At 35.3% G+C, this 20773-nt stretch overlaps 1 protein-coding gene across 1 annotated transcript in view; it reads right to left on the reverse strand.

Annotated features, from left to right (window-relative positions):
- Positions 1–20189, reverse strand: part of LOC116338270 (myb-like protein I) — a 71056-nt gene extending 50867 nt beyond the window's left edge. The window contains exon 1 of the mRNA XM_031763402.1: positions 19687–20189. The gene's annotated coding sequence lies outside the window, so the exon portion shown is untranslated. The remainder of the gene's footprint in view (positions 1–19686) is intronic.
- Positions 20190–20773: the final 584 nt, after the last annotated feature.

Raw genomic sequence — 20773 nt, forward strand, 5'->3', positions numbered from 1 at the left:
TGGGAGCGTCGACCAACATGCACGGACAACATTCCAAAATAATCTGTCTGCAATTTGTGCTGAAATATATATGTATATTTTGCATAGAAATTAGCTTCTACACAAAGGAAGATTCCCGAGATGCTTAAACTCGTTTTATAAATTAAAATGATATTTTCGTCGTCTATCCATCTCGTTGAACAAATGGATAAACGTTGTTATGTGACTAGGTTTTTTGTCTTAAAGTTTCAAGAACAATGACTGTTGCAGCTTAATAAATATAATCTATCTTAACACAATTATTGTACAAGTACTGAATGAAGCTGAGCCCAGAATATTGTCGATTGAGCCGGAATCCAAAATTTAATGACAAGCATTTTCCATTTTCCCAAAGGTTTAACAAACACATAAGAACACATTTATTATTCCATCTCAAATCAGTTTCACACCACTTTTCCCTTGCCATTATAAGACTGAAGTAAGATTTTATTTTTAAAAAATATAATATGTTCAAACCGCTTGCCATCCTCAGGAGATATGACGTTGTCGATAATTTGTGAAAGAATGAAAATTGTCTCAATACCAATCATCAATATACCACGAATAAGTTTCAAATAAATGTTCATTGAAAATTATCATCTTAATTGGATTTCCTTTGGAAAATTTGTCAATTGCATGACCATTATGGACATTGGACAATTTAATTAATTACACACTTTTAGTTGCAATATGTTACGATTATTGAATTTAATATAAAATCAAAATGAGTGATTTTGAACTGTGGTTTCAAGAATTGTGCAATAACGATATGAAACAGAGAACATGTCGATTTTCATCAATATTGAACTTTCGGTTAGTATATGTGTTGGATGCATTTGGAATGTGATGCCATCATCATGTGACGATAGTTTGGAATTTCTGCTTTTTAACCCGACGGCGCTTGACGACGATTGTGAAGACAACAAACTTTTCACCAAACAGTGGTTTACAGAGGGGTTGGAAAGAGAACGACAGACAGCGGCACCAATATATGGGTGCAACTTGGTAAATGCACAATGTATATCATGGGATTTTTTTGTTTATTTTTCCAAAAGATTTTTCAACTCGAGATCTATATCAGCTACCGAGTACCCAGCTTTGGATTTTCTTCGACATAAGAATCCAGTTGAATGGTTTCGTGATAAAAGATAAAACCAGTATGTAATTTACACTTGGTTATATACTCAGACCGAAAGGAATATTGAGGGAGAGAGAGAGAGAGAGAGAGAGAGAGAAAATGAGAGCGATTGAACGAGCGAACCGGCTACAATCGTTTGTTGTCAACAATAAACCAATTCATACAACAATCCCAGTCGTTGGATTTTATGTGAATGTGTTGGTAGCGCCGATGAGCATGATGTTATAGAAGATCGAAATGCGAAAAGTGTGGAAAAAGCAACGAATATAACTTTATATTGCTGGCAATGAAGCGGGAACGGAATTCTGCGTAACATGTGAGTGTATTTCGTATTGTGTGATTGTGTACTGCACATAAATTTCAGGCACTTTAGCTGTTAGAACTGATAAAGCGCGTAACGGGAGTAAGCGTACACAAATCGCAAGTACATAAATTGGCAGCAATTCGTGCTCACACACACACATTTTAGTTTTACGACCGCATCTCTATACGTAGTATAAATCTCAGTATTTTGGTATGTATATCATTGGTGTTGTCTCATCAAGATAACAACGGGCGAAATGACGAAGATTTGTGTACGATTCACAAAACATTTCTATTGGTGGCAAAACTTTCATACGGAACACATTCTTCAACTACTTTAAAAACTTTTACGAATGAAAATTATGTTTTGTCGTTTAAGGTACAAAGAAGAAGAAGGAGAACGGAATTTAAAAATGAAGTTGTGAACAATCATTTGTCTAATGGTAGTAAATGCCATCAAGAATATAAGATGAACGAGAGCCACCTCAATGCATTGACTACCAAATTGATCGAAGTGTAATTCTATTAAAAGTGCAGCCTCGAAATGCATATTCAATGGTGTGTGCACACAGCATAGCGAGTGCGCACGCTCATCATCAAACTTATTGGTAAATCAATTTGGCCCATTCAATTTTATGTCATATTTGCCATCCAACTGAATTAACATAAAATGTGGATTGGCATGTCCCATTCGAGGAGATCATCGAAGAGAAGAAAAGCTGCTCGATTTAATGAAAACACTTGTTCTCTATCGTGTCATTGGCATTATCTCGATGTTGTCTCTCACATTAAATTCCGATCGAATTCATGTAGCATTTCAGTTTCAATCGAAGTTGGAGTTACATCAATAATGCATGAATGCGTATGCCTTTATCATCACCATGTGTGGCATTATCTGAATAGAAAATGTAACCCCTTTACACACAAACATCTACGCACACTATCTCACTAAAAGTGATTCCATTTGATACTCACACAAACACACACACGCGTATACCGAATTGCTTCAATCTTGATTCTTGTTTTTCTATTAAAATGTGCAACGTTACACATGGGAATATATACACAATAATCGCAGCACCGTAGTACCGGATGAAATATATTTATTGTGCTTGTCATTATGCATACGAAGCGAGAATTCTCTGCTGTGTATTTGCATCGATCATCATCATCATACGAAACTCGATTGGTGTGCTTTTGCACACCAATAAATGAAATTAAACATTATTTCATATCTTTCACAAAATTGAAAATGTATAAGCGAATTTCAATATGATGTATAAGTCATTTTCATAACTCAATCAATTCACACAGACAAGCATACACACACACACGCACACGCACGAGCGTAATAAGACTTACACGCATCCCGATATACATTATTATCGAAATATCCAATCTCTTGGAAAGTTTATATCTATTGAATTTATTCATTGATACGGAACGAATTGCTCGATTAATATTCGAAATGATCGTTTGTTGTTGCTCTGTTTTTGTTTATAAAAGCGCATAATCTCATATCAGTTCGTAGTGAATTTCCAAAAGCAATTCATTAATTGAAAACTGATACGAACTCGATAAATCATGTGTATTTAGATACTAATTTAATAAATGGCGGAATTCCTCACAAACAGAGAGCGACAGTGGCAAAGAGAGAAAGAGTCGGAAATTTGATATCGAACGCTCATGGCGTAACATATCCCCAAAAGTAATTGTTTTTGATGGAATGACGTCAAATCGATGCGATTGCTGTTAAAAAGCTGTAAATCATTTTGAATTGGTTAAATAGATCGTATGCAATCTCCGTAACATTATACCGTAACACATGTTATGCAACTAATTACGCGTAACCAGAGCCATAATTTCGACAAACATGTCTTTTAATTGATGAAGAGCAGCGTGTGCACTGTGCAATTGTGCATCCAACCACTATCTCTCTGCATGCGTTTCATGTTTATTATTAGCCCTACTGAATTTTATCAATAAATCAAAGAGTTCCGAGTGTCCTGCTCAAATGGCAATTGCAACATATAAATCGATCGTTTGAAGAATTATTGGTTTTGAAGTCTTCAAACTCGAGTATAACACTTTGAGTTTCACTAAAGTATCCAACGTCCACACAATGTGTGTTACGCAGTAGATAACCAATTTCAATAATATGAGACTGTCTCGAAATCTCGAAATACTTTTGAATCAAAAAGTATTCTAAATTGATTTACATTGAATCACATTCCACACTTTGTGCGGTGCTGTGCGGTAGTTGAATCTCAAAATCCAAATGGGTCTGAGCAACGGTGGTAACAGTTCTTCCATACTGAGCTAAATTTATGATGACAAACGAACTATAATTGCACCATAATAGGTAAGACCAAAGTGCTTGCTGCTGTGCTGCTTTGCTGATGGTCTCATTCTAAATCTTATGTACCTTCTCTATACAATGTGCACAAAATGTCGATAGATGTGCAGATTTTAATGTTCGATTGATGATGATGATGGCGTGAAAAGTTTTTATCACCATGGCAGTGATGAGAAATGGAGAATGAATATGAGAATGAGATGAAGAGAAATGGGAACACTCAGCAAGAATAAGGTGACGACCGGAATTATGTGTGCCGGAGTTCTCGATTCATGTAAAATAAAGAGAAAACGTTTAAAAAACCATTGCAATCTGTGTACGATGTGGAATGAAAAACGAACAAAATTCAGTTTACTTTGACATTTAGCCGTTCACTTGATGCACTGATTTATACCTCCATTGTTTACGTATTTCTCACTATGGCAAACGGAATTGCATTCCACGAACTATGACTTTAAAACCACAGTAGAACCGAACTGAATTCTCAGAGTTTGCCAGAGTTGATACGGGAGAGGAGCGAGAGAAAGAGAGTTGATATGGTGGAAAAGTGAACATTGAATGGGGGAATGAAGTGAAAAGTTGAAGCAGTGGAAAAATCACGTCCATAAATCTCATGTGAATCAGGATTAATTACTATTTCGCACAACTTTCCTAATGCAATTCGATTTTTCTCTCGACGAACGAAAAAGAGAGCGCATGATAAAGGGTAATAGAAGAAAAGGATATAGAGATACGAATAGCAAGCGAGAATAATGGAAAAAATAGTGCAAGAGAAAGAGGGAAAACTCTCGGGCAACGTTGAGGTCGTTTACAACAATATTCATGTATTATTATTGGCAACAGGAGAATAAACTTGAACATCACTATCATTCGCTCTATCTATCTCGCTCTCGAAATTGAGACAAAGTTTTCAGAACAATTTCATACTCAAAAATGTATGCTCAATGCTCAGTAGCGAAAAATTAAAATGTATTTTAATTAGGAAATAAATGATGTTAACCAAGTGGTTTGAAAATATTTATTTTTAATGGTGATCTCAACTTTTTATCGCTTGCGCACACAAAAATAACAAATGCAATGTGTTCCGGTGAAAAAAAAAATTAAAATACTTATATTACGTACGTATAACTATTTTTGCGCTTGATTCCTTGGTGCTAAATTACAATGAACACCACGTCTATTACAATGTGTCTCAAAGTTGGTCCTTATTTTGTGTGTATGTTATAAAACTCATTGTTTTTCCATTCAATATTTACCACATGATTCATTGTTTAAAATTTTCTTGATTTTACGCTCATGTCTACATTGTCTCATTCAATATTCAACATTTTGTGTGTGCGTTTGCGTGTATGTGTGCACAGAACCACATAATTTTAATGTCAAATGGGTTATTCTTTAAAATCCACCATAATACAATGTTGTCCCATTTTAATGCCATAAAATTCGTCCCTGTGTGTCTCTACCTCTTCTCTCTCTAGTCTATTTTCTTCTCTTCCTTTGTACCGAATGTATTACAAAATACGAAATAGTTTATACATATATCAAAATTCAATTTGTTTGGTTATTATTATGGAATTGGATACTTTGTGCGTACAATATGTTTGTATGACAAAACGGTAGCAAATTTCTGAATGTGCATCTTAATCTTGATTGATTCCTTTCACAGTTTTGTTTTTGTACCATATTTAAGCTTAACGTTTGAAATGCAGTTTCAAAAATAAAAATGTGTGTTTCGTGCTTTTTTCCCATTTTGCTTGCTTTTAAATAAATTGTTGGTTCCATTTGGAATGCAGTTGAATAAAAGTATAATAAATTGTATGCGATTCGTTGCCAGATTCCGTTGCCATACGACAACGATGACGGTAAACAGATATGAAATGAGAAGAAATGGTTACAACCATTTCATTTATTTTGAAATTTTTCGTTTGTACTTTTATATGTGTGTTGCATAACGTATTCGTTGCTTCAACAAAAAAGGAACTGCATTGCGAATTTCTATGTGCAATTTATGAATGTGATTGTGCAAGAAAAGGAGAGAAAGATGAAAGAAAAAAATGACATGGATCGCCTTCAGAGAGCTCGAAGCTTTGTAGACATTTAATATGTATGTTACAGACCTTATACAATAACATTGTGCTCATGGTCACACACGAAATAAATAACAACAGCTTTTTCTGATCGCTTCGATGGAAAACGAAACGATTTGAAATGCATTCAACAATCATATCAAGGAGCCATTTTCTAGACGCACGATTATAATTGTATACGATTTTTTGGTGACATTTAAAACAACTCTTTGAATTTTTCAACAGCGTCCGATATTTTTATGATCGGGGCCCGTTTTCTAACGGATTTGGACTATTTTAGTTTTTAAATAAAGAAAAGTCACTAGGCGATCGAAATGGAACATATTCGAGACAAATGTTGAATATATTTTTTTTTTACTTTTAATATTTTGATCATAACTAAGGAACTCAGCTCCCGAAAGCGTTCCTCCTATCATGATGAGAAATAGAAAAGATCAGTTTTTCTAAAAAATTTATACTTTTTATAGATTTCGATTTTTATGTATGCATGTATTGTCTCATTGTCACTGTTTATGATGTTCTTCTACAAAATATTTGTTCCCAAAAACCCATTTAAATGAATGGAAGAGTTTTCAAAGTCACTGCGATTATAAATCATTCAATGTGACGGTAAACAGACAAATGAGAAGGAAAGGTTACAGCATTTCATTTCATTTTTTCAAAAAATATTTCGTCTCTATTTTTCATAACGTATTCATCGCTTCAGCAAAAAAGGAACTGCATTGCGAATTTCAATGTGCAATTTATCTATGTGATTGTACAAGAAAAGGACACAGGAAGAAAGGAAAAAAAAGACACGGATCGCCTTCAGAGCTCCAAGCTTTGCAGACGTTTAAATGTGCTCTTACAAACCTTATACAATAACTTTTTTGCATACGCTCACACACAAAAAAGAAATAAGATAACAACAGCTTTTTCTGATCGCTTCAATGTAAAACGAAACGATACGATTTGAATTGCATTCAACAAGCATATTAGGGATTTTTTGTCATCTACAAAAATCACCGTTCTGTGTCTGAATGTGACACACACACATGACTTTGCATATTCAAAAGTGAATTTGAATATTTTACATGTGCAACAGAATATGCAATGACATATTCATTTAATGAGGGAAAAATTGTATTCACTGGTTTGGTTCTCGGCAACAACAAAAAATCAGAAATCTAAAAATAATAATACGTACAAGAAAAATATTATTTAATATGAATAGTTGTAACCTATGTTAAGCTGAATGTGGTAATGTGGAAATCGAAATACATTATCCGTTCTGTGTGACGGTTGGTGGTGTTTCGCAATTTCTCTTGCATTCATTTTGATCGTATAATGCACAAACCTAAAGCAAATCCCAAGCTCTATAGCAATCGATCTGAGAAAACATTACTGCATAATCATAATGAAACAAAAGAAATGCTGATGGCATAAAATTTTCCCATATAAAACTGTACACATACATTTCTCTTTTTTCTCTTCGTTCGGTCGTTCCGTTTCGTTTCACCCCATGGATAATCCCTACACATTATCCGTTACACAACAGCATCACATACACAGATATTCTCATTGTGCAACATCTCGTTGACCACACGAATTCCCTATTCAATGAATAGTGGCAGTGATTGCATAATCTGTGCATTTGGTGGCTGTTTGGATGCATGCATAAAGCAATTTTACTTATAATAGAATTTTATATATGACAAACGAACGTTTGAGGTCAGTTCGCTTGTACCGTTAAAAGCAAAATCTCCCATGGCATACATATACACAAACACCGTCTGATATGCGCGTGAAAGAAAGACTCACGAAAAAAAAAAATATCTGAACACACACAAAAAAAGCAAGTGATTGGTTAAATGGGAGAAACACCAATGTGAAAAGATGAGATATATAGGCGCAAAGGTTTACCAGACGAAACGGGAAAAATGGAGGTTGTAACAAGCAAACGAGTGTGGGAGCGAGAAAAAATGGAATTTATTATCAAGAGATAAAGTCAAGCGATCTCAATTTGCGCTGCTTTTGTCCACACTAATTAAACATTTTCCACTCTACAGCTTGAATGTCACACAAAAGTTTGCCATTCTCTTTACGCTCGGTATATGTGCTTGCTTGTGCTCTCTCTATTTGCCATGCTTTTCCACAATTTTATAGCTTTATTTGTTTCGCATTTTCTATGTGTTTCTCTTTTTTCTCTTTTCATTTTCTATTCTCGTTGAATATCCTCTCTCTCTCTCTCTTTTACAATACCTTCAACTCGTTTGGTTTCTCTCCATCTTCCTTCGTTGCTTGCTGTCAGTCTCTTTGCACTCAATACTTTCCATTTTCTGCTAGCACCCATTTCGAATGTGAGATGAGAGACGAATGACAATCAAAAGCAAATGACGATGCCACAAGGCCTGTTAGTTCTCACAACAGCTCTTTCTACCATCTATATATTCATGTGCTATGTAATTTTTGCATTTATTTTTCTTTCTAACCTCGAACCATGGATTATGTTTTTATTTTTCAGTCGATAAAAATAAAAGCCAGACTTTGAAATAAAACCGAGAGAAAAAAAAGGTGATGGAATGGGCGAGAAGGAGAGGACAAGAGAAAGTAGCAGAAAAAAGAACAAGTATCGTTCATCGAACAAGGATTACTTGTGTTGGTGCTTATGCTTTGTAGATTGACATTCTATGGTCATTGTAACTTTTTTCGATTTATTCTCCTCTTTTTTCTTCTTCTATCGAATCTATGTCGATTGCATAAAGCGTTTGAGTATTGATGTTGTGATTGGGTTCAATTTTCTTTGTCTGTGTTTGTGAAAAATCCGTTTTATACGTGGTTACCCATGAAAACATAAATAAGAATCATCAAGAAAAATGATGAGTTCTTTCGTTTTATGTTTCAATTGGTTTGCTTTTGCAACGTGAAAAAACAACGGTTTTGAAAACAGTAACCACGGCGTTAGCTCGTTATTTCTGAACAATATACAATGTGAACATAATATGCCCAAGAAAAAACCGCCTGCATAATACCAACAATAATGGTAATAATTGAAATTCATTGACAAAATGAAAATGAATTGATGCAATGCAGTAATTTGGTTGAATGAGCACATTGAATGTGCAAACGAATGAGTGTATGCTTTCGTTTCTCTTTCATATTTGGTGCGCATCACCAAATAAACTTCTTTTAAAATTCGAACTCAATGCGAATATGCATATATGAATGCAACCGCAACGTAGAAACAGCGCCATCGTCATCATTGAAACGAGAGTCGAAATTAATATTTATTCAAATTGTCATAAAAACATGTAGTGGCAATTATGATTCAAAATTCAAATTTCGAATGTAAATGCGCCATGAATCGATTATGATGGTTTGTCTGCAAATATGCAATTTCTCGCTCCCAAATGCACTTACTTTTCGGTACTTGTGTATGCGTGGGCACCAGACTATAACCGGAACCATCTAGTTGAATATACGGCAGAGAAAATCATTTCATCGGTAATACGGTACACTCGACATCGGCATATATTTGGGAGAGAGCAATTGCAACGATGTAAGAATTCATTTTATGCATTTTACTGTACGATGTGTAATTCCCGTTCAAATCACTCATGCTCATCTTCTCTCTGCGTCTCGTATTCACTTTATCTGTGCTGTCTATTGCGCTCATTGAGTAAATTATTAGCCGAAAATTCATGACAAGCAATAATGGAGTTATTAAAGTACACTTACACGATCCGCATGTTTGGAACGCATTTAATGAGCCTATTACGAATTTAATTCGATAAGCTCAGAGAATTATAGAACGTATGTACTATTGTACACTTGATTCGCTTCGAATGCATTTAGCTACGGTGATATATCTTCAATACAAAATCATCCATCGGCAGAGAGACCATTTTCGGCAACTACCACTTAAATGCATTTAAACACTTTCGAACGTTCGTTGAGATGCATTTCTTCGTGCACAATTTTGGTGTGGACCACATGCATGCAATCATAATCATCGTCTACATACAAACATGCCTTTGTGTGTATTTACTTTTTTGCGGTTTTACACATCAATTGATTGCATCAAACAAGTGAGATATCCAATACCAATGTAAATATTAAATGTTTGTGCACCGACTCGATGTTGGTTGATGCATAAAAATTGCAATTTTTACAACGAAAATATTTGTGCTCTTTATCGAAATAAAACAGCTTTTTTGCTGCTCAAATTGGCGCTGCTGCTTTTGTTGTGTATTGAACCATGCATGTGAAACAATAGAAACACAATGTGGTTACTCTGCCATTGCGAGCATTCATTGGTCTCTGTATTACGATGGAATTGGGTATGCTTTATGTAAAAGCTATAAATCATTTTGTGCAGTGCTGAATGCAATTGATATGCAAATGCGTATTGCTTCAAAAACACAAATTATAAACGAAAAAAGCCCCTTCCCCCCCTCATGTTTACACTACATACACACACACAGTGTAATGCAACATTGATTCCCCATAACTGTGTGCCGATGTAATATATATCCATTCGCATAAAAGAACTTGATGCTCGTTATCGGGTTGTACAAAAGAGCGGAAAAAAATGAATGGTCTTTTATTGTAAGTGATTTTGATTGTTCTGATCGTGAATGCAGCTTCTGACAAGTAGAAAACCCGTATCGAGAAAACAGTTTGTGAACTGATTGAATGATTGCTTCATGGTGTACAAATGAGCTACTCCGGCTGACAACGAAGAAAGAACAAGCAATCAGAATTTCAAACTACCAAATGATAGACTTCCACACGAATTTCTCCTTTTGAACTCTATTTTTCAAATAAAATTGTGAACATTCGTGTTTTTTTTCTGGCTTCAGACACATCTGTAGTTAAAACGATGCTTTTCCTACTCACGCTCTAGCTACCACTGAAAGCAAAAAAAAAAAACCAAGATGAGCACATCCTTTCGGGAAATCTTGACATTTGCTTATTCTTCTTTTGCCACGATAATATGGTTGAATTTGTGCAATACTGCGACATCATAGCGCATTCATCAAGCTTAAATGCCATCGAATGAGACAGAATGAGAATAGGGGGAAATGCGAAGAAGATCTAATCGTTTCAAACGACAATGAAATACAAACGCAAAATATCATCATCTGTGCATGAGATAGAGAGAAAGAAGAAAATAACGGCATTGATTTTATGTTTGGATTTTGGTCGGGAGTGATTCATATATGCAAATGCATGTTATTGTATGTGTGTGTGTATGTAAAATATATGTGAAAATACCTCACTTGAATGCATTCAAATACAATCGGATGTTTAACCTTTCAAAGCGCACTTAAAATTCATTTTATGCCTTTTCTCGAAAGACGACGACCCGAAACGATTATGCGGAGTGGGAAAGGAGGCGAACATAGAATGTTCTATTGCATTAGGCATAGATTTCAACGATTTATTTATATTATTCGGTACATGTTTGCAATTGACACCTTGAATATGTTTGAGGTAGTGTATGGTGTAGTGGATAACGGAGCAAATGGATGTTGAGTGTGAAATTGATCGACGACGATAGGAAGAACAGTGAAGTGGCATCGAACATAGAATATCAACTGTCTCTGCATGGTGTCTCACGTCAAGGAGGAAGCACTTCGCTTCCAAGCAAAAGCAAGGGGGAGAATGAGAGTGCGTGTCGCGCAAAGTTCAAAATTTTATTAATGCGAATGATTGCAGTACGAATACCATTCGGTATTTAATGAAATTCTCATCGTGTCAGAAGTATGAGGCCAATCTAGAAAATGGCATATCACTTCATTGTATACGATTCAACTTGAAATGCAAATATGCGCGTATCGCTTTTATTTGTAGGAAAGTAAGATGTCTACGTGTGTATTCAAAGAATACGGGAGCGGCAACATCCGCATCGTGTCAAATGACAAAGATAAAACTCATTGGAAGTGAAGTGATTTGAATTTTGTAAAGGAATGTGCTGCAATGAGTTTGTGTATAGTATACGTATATGTGATGTTCAAAGTGGCCACATTATATGGCATTTAAAATCAGAAGAAATGTCTGCTTTGATTGTTTTCATCTTGAGCTTTTTGCCGTTTCTGCCACTTTCGATATGCCAGCGAGACACCACAATTATTCTGTTTCTCGTCATCGTTGCCACCATTATTATTGTTGCTGTGGAAATAGCACACCGTTTTACCTTTCTCATTGCCCCAAATCACTGTTCATCTTTGGCGTTATATCTGTCATTACAGGTTACACTCTTGCATACCTTTTTTTTGGCAAAGACATCAACGTTAAGATGAACTGACGCATCTTGCCTCTTCGCATCGTCGATTCATTCACACCAAAAACAAACATTCTCGAAACGAATACATCTTTATTTTGATTCGAATGAAATACTATATGAAAGGGCAACGATAAATCTAAAGCTCAGCAAGACAGAGAAATGATCGTGATTGTCACTGTGTGAAGACAATGGGCTTTTTACCATACAGATTTATTCGAGCGTATATGCGATTCGTGGCAAAGCCATCAAATTGGTATTTCAAGTTTCAACAAAAAATATGCGTATGGCGGTTAAAGAGAGAGCAAGTTATGCAAAACTTCTCTAGGTATGGAAATTCTTGTTTTCGTGTTCACCCCATGCCAATTGGTGCCTGCGTCTGTGTGCCGGTGCGTGTGTTAAGTATCAAAATACAAATCCGTCGGAGAATTTGTTGGTTTGATTTCGCATCACATGTGATATGCTTGGCTTAATATAAACACAAAGCATATTTAAACCAATTGTGGCACTGTTGAATGCTGCCTACATAGAAGGGAGAACGCCAACAGTGAAATTGAAATGTGAAACAACAGCAAAATTGTTTTTATTGCTTTTATTATCATTCATTTTCGCTCTGTCACATATCATATTTCTGATTATATGCTTCGGGTTTACGTTTTCAATTGTAACACAAGAGACTCACAGTTACAGAAAAAAACTGCACACTTTGATATTTTTGACATGAACTCAAGTTTTCCCTAGCATTTTCTATGGTGCTCCAAAATCAATCTGAGTCGATTTTCATATTTTACACAATGCACAGATTCACTCTGTAGCATACGGATCAGATGAGAGCGACAACATAAAATAATGTGTCCGGCCATGAACAATGAGAAAAGTGTGTTGTATTGTTACTTTGTACGCCTTTCTCTCTCTCTCTCTCTCTCTCTATCCCTCTCTCTCCCGTATCTATGTAGTATTTCACAGGATTTTCTGGTTAAATGCTGAATTTGCTGTCGATCTGGTGTTCAATAGAACAGACTTAACATGTCCCACATTTTGCTGTTATTTTTATCGTAAACATATACAAACGCACAGCCTCTGTTGTTAGTCCACAGTGGGACGATAAAATTGCTACGAGCATAAGCTTTGGTATCGTCTCTCCTTTTTTTGTTGTTGTTCAATGTATTGCGTGTGATTTAGAAAGGGTATTACATAAATTGACATTGAAATATAGCCCGCGTTTATTTTAACATTCCCATTTATATGTATATAATATTGCTACTTATCGTCGCTTTTTGCCATTGCTCGATTCCGAAAACCAAATCAGCATACCAATTCGATATTGCCACTGTGTGTGTGTGGCTTTAAATGGGAATACTAAAAAAAATTCGCTGATTCAAACGATACAGTTGAAAAATAAAAATTGGTTTAATTTAGCTGTGATTGCTGATACAAACGGTGCAAAAGAGGGCGGAACGACCGGTATCAATTGTGAATGTGTGACAGCATTTTTTCGTGTGTGTTGTACCTCCAAATGAAGAGATAAATGATAGCCATTTGGTCGACCCAGAAACGCACCGGATTTACGCAACAAAAAAGAAATCAATGGCAACGTCATGAATATAAATAGTTCGATACATCGATATCATTGTTCTTGTGTCGCGATCGAGCGCACACATTTGAAATCAATTTTCGTGCGGTGCATATTTATTCACCGCGAGTTGGACGAACATTTTTCACCCATATCGAGTGTGTGAACTTCGACTCTGATGGTTTTGGACTTCTTTTGTTCTCCCTCCGTCACTCCTTTAATACGAATATAATCAGATAAGCTCTTTTTTCCCATTCGGCTTTTCAATGGCTTCTCGTAACATAAAAGTTTTTCGCCACCGAAAGAAAAGTGAAACCCAGTTTCAATACTTGTGTGAGAAATCGGATTAAAATGGCCACTTTTGTTTTTGTACAAAAAAACTCTTCATTTTAATGCGTCAATTACGATATGGTGAATGTGTCAGTTCAGCCCAAATATCCTACGGCAAAATCCATAATTCACATTCGAGTGAAAGTTCAGCATAACCTCAACGACCCTGACCCATTGTGACTTCTTGTTGCCAACACACAAAATAGTATCTATTTCAAATTTACAAAATATTTTCCGGATGTGCTGTAATATGGTGTATGTAAATGTTAAATAACATGTTCTAACAGTGTGTTCTCGAAAACTCTGGTCTTTTGACTATTAAAATACTTAGCAAGAAGTATTTTCTCAGTCATTCTAATGACAATGTTACTACATTACTTGAATGCACATTTCTCAAGGTAATATTTCATTCAGCCATTGCAAAAGATGACAAAAAAATGAATTGATGAATGTCTGCAAAAAGAAGTTCTGACCTGTGCTATAATTCTCACATAAAATGAACATAAACCAGCGTTTTTTTTTCAATATTGACATTCAAATAAAGTTTCATCCCCTGTTGAAGTTAATTGAAGAAAATGTTGTCCAACTATTATTCCGAAAGTAAATGAATCAATTTTTTGATTGGTTATTTCAAAGTGACTTTATCACTGTTCGATTTTAAGCTGCAGAGAAAAGTTTATTTTAAGTTTGACATAAGCAGGTCATTTGAAAACATCGAAAGAAATGTCGAACAAAATAGTTACTAGTTTTTGCAGAAACTTCATTGAGTCAACCGAATATTCTGTAGATGTGAAAGGCCTGAAGCGTTGTGAAAACAGTGACCGAGGTTTCTCACAAATTCGTTTCGCATGTAGGACAATAAAAACGGCAAATCAAATATACAAATAATATCCGTCGAGAGAGAAAAAAAAACGGTTTAAAAGAAAACACAGAACGAAGGTCCATTTTTTCCCTACAATGACGTCAATAAAATCAAGAGATTTATGTGATACGAAACAATAAAAATGCGGAAAAATAGTATATTCGTCCGACCAATTGTGCATCTTTGGTCCTTATGAACGAAGAATGAGCGTGGAAAAAGGCGGAAGTATTTGATGCCTAAACCCAATGCCACTGCCACCACCACCAACAGTAACACCGTAACGAAACAGAAACAAAAACAAGAGTAATGATGAAGATGCTTGAATAGGACACGTTCTTTATATTGTGTGCGTGAGTTGTCGACTCTCGAGCCAGTGTATATCGTGTAGCAATGGTATTAGATTTGGAGCAGTGAGAGAATAACTTATAATTTCCTCTTTTATAAAATTCTGTTCCCATTGTGCACCATCGTACACATATTTGGATTTTACTCGCATTTTTTTTTTTCCATCGTTCGTTCTCTGCTTCTGCCAAGCATTATTTCATATCATTTCTTTCGAATGCTTTTGCTCTAATGCGTGTTATTAAAGATGAGCACACGAAGTAAGAGAAGAAAGCAACAGCAGGAAAAAAAGCGTCTATTTGTTGGCTGGCCTATTCCCTTTGGCATTTTTATCCAGTGTCATCAGTGCTTGTTTCCTATATGAGATTGGTATTGCTGTGTTGCTGCCACTTACTATACCATGCTGACATGGGTCTTGTTGTTGCTTCTCGCTCTCAAACAGTTGGTCTGGTGGCTTACAGTTACCCACTACACGCGTGATTATTCAGAGGCATTTTTTTTCTTCTTCTTCTTGTGTATGTGTGTGCACAATTCTTTTTGTCGAAAGAATCGAAGCCCATCATTTTCGCGCGCCCGATTTTAGCATTCATCAAGATTTGTAACAAAGCAAATAACTAAAGCCATACAAAATTGTACCATAAATGTGTGTATGTGTGAAATAATTGTGCATATAAAATGGGACAAACCACAAAGCACCAACGATGTTGTTGTGCTATGTGTGCGACGGCAGCGGGAACAATTTTATTGTGTGCAATACAATAAAAGTGGGCGCAAAAAAGGAGCATTTTTGTGCGCGCGGTTGAGATAAAATTGAGCATGAACATTTAGCAAAAATACAGTATTTCGGAAATACTATTTCCCATACATTGAACAAACATAAAACGAAAATATTCGATGGAACGTGTGTGCATTTCCGAAAAATTATTGTTATTCATTTCATCAAAATTGCAAATCCCTTGGCTTTTCAACGATATGGTTTTATCACGAAAAGAAATGAATAAGGCGGCCCATTTATGGTCCAAGTTTAATATGTAATTTGTCAGGCACTAAAACCATCAAGTTTATTTGAATTTTACGTGGAACGCTAAATCGAATCAAGAACTAGCGAAATTTCGAGAAATCCATTATTCTCATCAAAATAGATGCCTGTCAAAATACATATTGTCTGCATTAAACCCAATTCCATCATTCATTCTCGAACAATGTTTCATTCTCGATATAATCTCAACGTCGAAGCAAATACAAAAGTATGCCCAATTAAAAATTTATGGCTGTCCATGATGAGTTATGCGATGCAATAAAGATTTAACCTACATTTCATTCGACCACATTCATGGAAAAACCAAATCGTTCAATTTTCTTCATATTCCACACTCGAACACTAAAAACCACCGTCAACCGCCCGATTCAAACATCGATGTGGTGCATTATGTATGTCCTTGCTTCGAGGACACAATCGAAAGGGCAAGAGTGTGGCATAAAATGGAATTCGCAATTTAAAAATGCAATCATCCAGTGATAAGTAGAATGGATTATGCGGTTGAATTTTAGCTTTTGGTTGTTGCTGCTGCCACCATTGATATGCCATCGATGTAAGTGACGGAACAAGCGGATGAGCGGTTTGGGGTTGACTGAATGTTTGAGGTCATCAACAACAACGCAAGAGAATTCAACTACATCAATCTTTTAAAGTGTAGCTTGCATAAGTTTATTCATTTCATGAGTTGGCAAATACCAATGTCCTACTCCATAGCCAACCAATGGCATCTTTAATCATTCAAACTGCAGATCCAGCGCATATATGGACGATGGAAATGAGAAATTCTTTAATTGAAAAACATTTTTTTTATTTCGTTTTGACACAGCTCGTAGGACTAGATGACTTTTCTTAAATGGCAAAGTTTATATATATCTCCTCTCGATCGTAAACTGTCCTCTGCATTGCACCGTAATAAACATTGGTTTCAAACTCAAACAGGGTGTGACAGACGCTTAAAATCATGCTGAAGAAAAAGCGGCCAAAGTTTCGAGTTACTTGAATTTGATTTTGAAGGGAAAAAAATTAACAGGAAAAAAAACCGGCGAGTGGAAAGTGGATTTGATAAACGAACACAAAAAATACACATAACTAAAATGAAACTTATTTAACTTTTCACGTTTTCCAAATGAGAAAATCTAAAAGGATATGATAAGGAAATGCATGGAGAAATAAAAAAATCAACTTTTCACAGACGATGACGAGAGAGAGAGAGAGAGAGAGAGAGAGAGAGAGAGAGAGAGAGAGAGAGAATGAGAGAAAGAGAAGATAGGAATGGATGCTTCCTATACAATCGAAGAATGTTGCTACAGAGTGCGTTTTCCGTGTGCTTCTGTTGTATTTGGATCGAATTGAGAAAAAAGATTGAATTGAAAATTCAAAGCAAGCTGATGATGAAAGCGGAAACGGATTTCAATAAAGGAAATGTATTGAAGAAAATTTCATTTTCGCACAGAAAATAGTCGCACAAAAAAAAAATGGCGTTGTAAGCGAGTAAAAAATGAAACAAATTAAGTTTGACGCAGTGGAAAACCGTCCAACAATTGAATAATAAAATTGGTTTAATTTTTTGTTTTCGCCGTTTCAGTGGTATTGATTGCGTGTTAAAATCTGATGTGCTACGACCGCTATATTATTTATTATATTACAACGCTGTTTGTTTGATTTGTGTGGTGAAAAAAGAGTGACTCTCTCATTAAAAAGGTTTCCTTTTTTTGTTGTTGCACTTTCTCTCTCTCGTCTCTATCAATTTTGATGGATTTAAATGCAAATTAATATCCGGATAACTCGGGATGACTTCGGAACGAATGTGAGAATTCAAAACCAAAAAGCAAATATTTTGCTCTGTCAATTTTTTTCCCTTGAATGAAATCCCATCAGCATAAAATGTAAATTAAGAGAAAATAAACATATTTTCCTACGAATTTTTCCAACGTTGTTAACAAAAATAATATCGAAACCATGAAAACCTCCCATTCTTTCAACTTTTTCGTCGAATGACGAAGGAGAAAAGAGAACAGCAAAATCAACTCGCTCAAGTAGTAATAAGAGAAAGTTCTCTGTTTTTCTAGGTTTTACACTGAAGAATACCAACAAAATTGTCGTTACAAACTGAGTATACCCACACACACATACACACAATGAAAAACAACAGAAGAGAAGACTGCGAAATAAAGAGAAAGAGAATTTGTGCGGTAATTAGTAAAGAGGAAAACTTTTCCCTTATGCATCGCATTTATTTTCCTTACTTCATGCATGTGTGTTGTTTGTGTATTCATTTAATTTTTTTTGTTATATTTTCTTGTCTCTCATTGAGTTTTGTTGAATATACCGTGAAACACTTTGAAAATATCTACACAAAACTAATAACAATTCTCCGACTTTTCTCGTTTGCCGAAGCCACTTTTTTTATGATTATCTCTCTTGTTTTTCTACTTTCAACAGAAGTACCCAGTTGGATGGGAAAAACTTTCGAATTTGGCTTTTAATGGCTTGATTTGTGTTTGATCGTTGCTTTTGACAGGTAATTTTTAGAAAATTCAATTAAAAAAACTTAATGTTTTGTGGCTGTAATCAGTATTGCGACACACAAATGAATTGGTGGCATTAAATAAATTTACCTAGTTTAATGCATTTTGCAGAAATGGAATTGGCAGAACATCGTGAGCATAACATTTTAATTAAGTGAATGAGGGCGTATAATAATAGTTGATTTAAGTAATATTAAAGCTCATTTCGGATTTATTTTTAAAATGTCAATTGAACAATTTACGGCCGGATTTAACGTGTTTGTATCGCAATTCATTTAAATATGGGGTTTTTTCCCAAGTGAATGTGAGCTTTTTTTAAATACAAAAATCCATTTTTATCCGAAATTTCGGACTATGTACTCTACAAACTGTCACTCTTTTAAAGCTTAAGTGTCGATTTAATTGTGATGCGATGAGAAACGAGGGACAAATGGATTAAAGGTTTATTAATCCGGTATTCGGTAGACTCATTTCTCTGGACATTCAGTGGATATGTGCACTGTTACTTCAATCAATTGAGTGTCCAATTAAATTAATTGCAACATAAAAACGGGCGACATTTCGTTTGGATTACTTGTGTGTGTCAATTCCATCACACTAAATAGGGTTATATTTGCCAGTCAATATTTGACGACTGTTTATTTTGAGCTCTTTTTTTTTCGGTTCACATATGCACACATACACGGTTTGCTTGGATAGAAAACAATGCGAATAAAAACAAATAACAAAATGCCGCCTGCGTTGTACCAATTGCGATAATAAAAATAAACAATAAACAGAGCAACGATGATAGCCCATCCCAAATTTATATAAACATTTCGTAAAAATTGGTTTGAAGAACTCACCTTTTTCAACAAAATAAGTACTGGTGTTTGGTTTTCTCCTGTGTTTGCTTTCACCCACACTTTTCTTTCTTCTTCTTCAGAAACAAGTTCAAAGACTCTTTATTATTTTGGTTTTATGAATGATTACAATTTTGCATGAATTTCATATGAAATTTTCCGCTTTTTTTCCTTAACACTGACCTTGGATTTACCTCACATATTCGTATTTTGGTGCACCCAATGCACACCGTAAGCTAAAAAAAAATGCACCAATTCTTCAAAGGAAAATACTTTCTAACCAATACCGTCCGGAAAATAAAACCAACTGATAAACGAATTAATAATTCATAAACTTTATGCGTAATAAATGTTCAAAAAAAAATGTTCTTTTACGACAACTTCCGTTTTGCTCAAACACTTTTGACACGTTGTAAAAACTTGAGTTTGATTCAAGATGATGATGACAAATTATTGAGCGCGGCTGAATGGAACATTCGACAAAAACGAACCGAGCCGATTGATAGTCTCTGGTGAACTAAAATTTCATCCACAATCTAAAGAGAGATTCTCCCATCCAGACAACGTTGACGCACCGAGTGATACCAGAGAATGTATCTGGAAAATTGCAAGAGAAAAACATTGAACGGTAGCAAAAGCAAAGCGTCAATAGATACGTAAACACTATTTGATGCGAACATGTGTTGGATAACAACCGGCGGAGAAATATTTTGACTCACTCAACACATAATGCGAGAGCAATGGTTTATTTGAGAAAATCATATCGTTGCGCATCGTAAACAGATTCACACAATAGATTTTCACTCGATTTTCCAGTTTCCAATGGAATGGAACGACACGGAACATGTGACTCGGTGAGGAGATGAAGGTGCGTACAGCTTCCAATGGTTTGTTTTTGTTTTTGTTTGACTCGTGCTATTGGGTTCAGGCTTTAAACCGTGGGCTTTATACGCACTTTTAGAGGTGTTTTGGGAACGCTGCCAAACCATCATTGTCATCAACTTACCTTTTTGTCAGCGCAATTATTCAAATTTCTTAATTCTTCTTCTTAGGTCATTTTTATAAACAAAAATAGATTTTTTGAATGAAA

This window comes from Contarinia nasturtii, unplaced genomic scaffold (genome assembly GCF_009176525.2).
Source record: "Contarinia nasturtii isolate CC-2019 unplaced genomic scaffold, AAFC_CNas_1.1 Cnas_scaffold_350, whole genome shotgun sequence".
In the NCBI taxonomy this organism is placed as follows: domain Eukaryota; kingdom Metazoa; phylum Arthropoda; class Insecta; order Diptera; family Cecidomyiidae; genus Contarinia; species Contarinia nasturtii.